Below are 5,488 nucleotides of genomic sequence, written 5' to 3'. Positions count from 1 at the left end.
GACTTATCAGAAAGTATGCAAGCCAGAACACAATGGAATGACATTCCTTTACATGCTAAAAGAATAAGTAAAACAAAATCATAAAACCATTATCCTATACCCATGCAAATATATTTCAAAAAAGAAGGCAAAACACTCTTTCAGGTAACCAAACATTAGAGAATTAACTGATTATATGCTTGTAGTTCAATAAATGTTAAAGAAAAGTCTTCAGGCAGAGGGAATATGATACTAGATAGAAACACCCACACTAAACACCCACACTAAACACCCACACTAAACAAAAAAGTGCTGAAAATGAAATAAAGGTAAATGTCAAATTCATGTTTTCTTATCTTGAATGATACTAAATGATAACTGTCTAAAACAGAAGTAGTAGCAATATATTGTGTGTTTATAACATATATGCAACTATTAAACGTATGACAAATAAATGGAGACGGGAAATGGGAGTAGACTGCTATAAGCTCCTTAGCCAACAGAAAAGCACTAGAACTAAAAATTGAATTTGTTAAAGTTGTAGGGTAAAAATCAATATGTAAAAATGCTCTAGCAATGAAAAATTGGATACTGAATTTTTTAAAAATACCATTTACAATAACACATACACACACACACACACACAACACACACACACACTAAAAAGGAATTGTAGGTATAAAGGTTTGGTATTGATTTTCTCATAATTCCTAAAATGCAGTTATAGCAATGCCTAACTCTCTCCTGGGAATATGCTTATTTTGCTTTAAACATAAGGTAAGAAATGGCTTTTTCTGAGTTTTTGCTTAAGGATGTAGAAAATTAAAATCTAACTGCTCAAAACAGAATAATCACACTTTAGGGAAGTGGAGATTTAAATGTTTCAGGTATTTCAGAAAAGCTTCATAATCTGAAGTTTCACATACTCATTTATAAAACACATGAGTTCAAAATTTGTGAGTGTCACTTATTGCATATACTGAACTCCAACAGCAGCGTGAGCATATTTTTGAGATATCATATGTATAATCTTGGAATGGTATTTCAAGTACAAAATGCATTTAATGAACTAAAATGATACAAGAAGAGCATATAGCATTTATAACACTTACACTCCATACTATGGGCTTCTAAAGAGAGGTGGGTATGATGCTGTGAAGAAAAGCAATTCCATTCTCAGTAGGTTATCACAGTGTATTTTCAGAAGTTTCTAATTGAAGGCATGCTTCATTTGCCTTGGCAAAACAAAACAAACAAACAAAAAAACAACAACCACCACCCACATTTGCTCATGATTATGTCTGTAAATGCCCTCACAAAATGTACTCTAGCAAACACACCCACACACTTTCATGTGTGCGCACACATGCACATAGACTCAAACATTTTACAGTCTACCAAGAAATTTTTTCTTGTAGATTACTTCTTGTTCCTTGTGGTTTTTCTGAGATCCTTAATAGAAAAGTTAAATATTAATATAAATTTGTTTAAATGTATTGAAACATTAAATAATCCTGCATTTGGATTCATTAAATTTATTTTTAAATTGGGAGGATGTCAGAAAGGATATTGTAAATTATATATTCCATACCTTAATTAATTTTTTAACCAACAATTCAATGGAGTTTTTAAAGCATTTTGTTTGTTTAGATTTTCTTAAACACACACACACACACAAGAAACACATAATGTGTATTCATTATGTTCAATATTTCACTTCATCTTGTTACTTTCCTTGTTCAGTTTTTATTGAGGAATAACGGGCACTTTATAATGTGCTCAGACATTTTCAAGATTGTTGTACAGGATTATAATTATAGAAAAATAAATTACTGAATTGGGAATTAAATGTTAGTAGTGCCTTTAAGAACAAAGCTCATCATGTCAATAGCTGATGGCATTCCGGTTCTTTTCGTCTTCTCTGGAGCCAGAGGAGATTACAGATCCCTGGACAATAAAGTATCTCCACCCTGAAACTCATTCACATTTACATGATAGGTTATTTGCAATTCCTGGGAATCTCTCCCTAATAAATTCTATTTTTAGGAATCCTGCCCACTTTACAATGTGACAACTTATTTCAAAAATTAGAGATTTCATATATATATATGAATATGTATATATATGTATATATGTATATATGTATGTATATATGGATATATATATATATATGTATACATATACATACAAATATATGTATGTGTGTGTATGTATATATATATAATGCTTTCATATATATAATAGATACCAAAACCTTGGATCTTCCACTTAGTAAGTCTGTGACCTTGGGCAAATTACCTAGTCCTGTGAGCCTCATATTCTTCATGAGTAAAATTACAAAGTGACTGAACATGGAGCAGCAAAACAGTAAGAGCAGTGTTCTTGGTCCATAGTAAGACCTAGACAATGATACATATTGTGACAGTGGAAATACTAGGTGGGTTTTTTTGAGGGGGGAGTGGGGAGAGGGAGAGGGGAGAGGGAGAGGGAGGGAGGGAGGGAGGGAGGGAGGGAGGGAGGGAGGGAGGGAGAGAGAGAGAGAGAGAGAGAGAGAGAGAGAGAAGGAATCTTTGTCAGAACATAAGTTTCATGTGTGTTATGAAAAGTTATAGTTTCTAGATTATTACCAATGCATTCAAAACACAGTGATATCCAAAATCAAGTCTAAAGGCCCAAGTCCTAAATAACTACCGGTAATCGGCATAGCCACATCTAAGCATTAATATATTGTGTCTGGAAAGAGAGAAATGGAGAATTCTGAGCCACAGCAAATTCAATTTACAATAGTTAGAGTTTTATTTAGTTCCAAATACCCATGTTTCTCTCATCTGAGCCTAACTTTGAAATAGAGCTAGACGGTCTCAAGACCTTTCAAACTAACCAGGATAACGGGGAAGAGAATGAGCATCATACAGTAAACAAATGCCAAAAGTGAGTTTTATAAAATAAAATCTAAATCAAGGATGGTCTACATCAACTCCTAAATTGGGCACTTATTTATTTATTCATTCAATAACTAATGACTGAGTATCTCCTACGGTGCTGGCATCATGCTTGACAGACTTAGGAGATACTGTGCTGAGCATACAGAAGAAGACTCTGCCTCACAGAAGGAATATGTATCTGCAGAAATACAATATTTTGCTGAAGTTATTTTATTTCCTTATTTCTTTGTTGCCTTGTTGACTACTGCTCGAAGCAATAAAGAAATAAACATCATTTCAGAGCATCATAAGGACTGTGAAGAAAACGAAGTAGCAGGAAGAGGTCTTGGGTGGTCAAGGTCAACCTTGGTGTAGGGAGTCAGGGAAGCCCTACTCTGCAGAGGAGACACTAGATCTAACAACTTCACAAAGTGGAGTTGTCCTTACAATGATTTGAAGACATAGCTCCAAGGGTAGCACACTTTCCATTATTCTGAACCCCACGCTCATTCTGTTAGAAATTCTAAAGATCATGGTGGGTTGAGGGGAGACCCTTCCAGATGGGCAATACCTCAGATCAAGTCCTAACCTACCAAGGATATCTGGATATAATACAGGCAGCTAAAATTGGTGGTTCAAGTTAAAGGAAATGAAACTGAAGGGAGATGATGAAACAAACTAAAGGGAAAGGAGATCATAAATACGAGAGACTTAAGCATGTTCTGAATATTAAGATCAAAGGAAAACTAGAATAGAACCACCTGTTTCTGAGGCTTCATGTATTAATACATGTATTAATTCATATATGAATGTTTTCATTTATACATTTCACTAATATGTGTGGCAATCATGGCAACAGTAAATCAAGAGAAGACAGGAAATTCTGAATATAGAGTTAGAGTTGCATTGTACAATAAAATAGCTACTAGCCACATATGACTACTAAAATTAAAATTAAATACAATTTAAAATTCAGTGTCTCAGTCTTACTAGCCACAACTCAAGTGCTCAATAACCAAACATGGCTAGTGGGTACCATATTGAACAACACACATATAGAATATATTTGTATCTACATCAAATTCTTTCAGACAATGACACTTTATAGTTTTGTCAACAAGTTATGCCAGTGTTAAACAAGTTTGTCAACAAGTTGTGCTAGTTAAAATGTTTTGAAACTCAGAAGGAAGGCCACGGCTATCAGTAAATAATTTAAAATAATAATTATAAGACATCTAAAAAGAGATGAGCTTGAGGCAGGGGAGTTGATGAAAAAATTCCACCGATTATTTGAAGCAGTAAGAAAGGGAAAAAACAAAACAAAACATGGAGATGGAAAAGAGGAGATGGGAGAAAATATGGAATCATCTTTTGTCATAAAAAACAAAGGAAAAAAATAGTTTCCTAGATGACAAAACACTCTACAAAATAAACAAACAGAGAAGTAAAAAAATCTAATAATTATTGAAGCCTGAAGATTAGGAAAAGATGACTAAATTGGTGGATTAGTAGCTCTAATATATCTTTATGTGCATGTGCAGTACTTTTCTAAAATTAGAAGAGTTGGAGATCAGAAGAACTTGGCAGGGACTCTAAAGAGCGAATTTTCATCATAATGCATTTTTAATTATTTTGGTCCACAGTTGTAATGGGAGATGAAATGGTTTTGACATACATTATGAAGTATGGTTTGTATAACATATTCAATGGGAGATTAAAATGGCATGCATAAGCAGAGGTTAACTGTCACCTTACTATATCTATATCTAACACACACACACACACACAAACACACACACACATACTCACACACACATTCACACATGTTTGAATATTTGAAGTTTAAATGGGAAAATTGGATGCCTTGGAGCATGGCAAGAATATTAGTTAGAAATAATTGTATAGATCTCCAAATTCATGCAGAACCTCATCTTAAAATCTAATGGGTCAGGACGATTCAGTGATTGTGCAATCATTTAGTAAATCTAGGTTTTCTAGGCTTTTCCCTCCTAGAATCAGACTGTATGTACACACAGTGAAATTTACCAAAAATAACCTATTACATGCGATGTATATAATAATTGGCATGTTCACATGATCCATTTCTAAATTTTATAATATATAGTTAATTGAATGATTTGAGAAAAAAAACTTAGTTTACTACATTAGTAATATCTAGAAATTTACTTCTTATTTGACTCTAAGAAAAATTAAGTTTGTTAAGTCATGGAGTTTATGAACACTTTTTCTAATGCCAGGCTATCATGGCTACCAACAGTACAATATATGCAATTTAACAACACAATCTGTCAAAAATGACAGAAGTCAGAACTCCTACTGAACACTTTTAAGTGGGGTACCTATCTTCAGAGACTCTTAGTTTGCATAATGATTTCCCAGGTGAAGTAACATAGCAAGCAGCAGACACAGCTCCCTAGCAAAGCTTGACTTATTTCAATTGCTTGTGAATTAAAAGCAGTTGTGGACAGTAGGAGGTGGGTCTCTCCTTAAATACTAAGTTAGTAACATAGATAAATATATGATCTTTGCTTTGATACAGAATGTTAAGAATCACACAAAAAAGA

Source organism: Rhinolophus sinicus, linkage group LG05 (assembly GCF_036562045.2).
Source record: "Rhinolophus sinicus isolate RSC01 linkage group LG05, ASM3656204v1, whole genome shotgun sequence".
Lineage (NCBI taxonomy): Eukaryota > Metazoa > Chordata > Mammalia > Chiroptera > Rhinolophidae > Rhinolophus > Rhinolophus sinicus.
The sequence above is the reverse complement of the archived record's forward strand: the minus strand, read 5'-3'. Positions refer to the sequence as shown.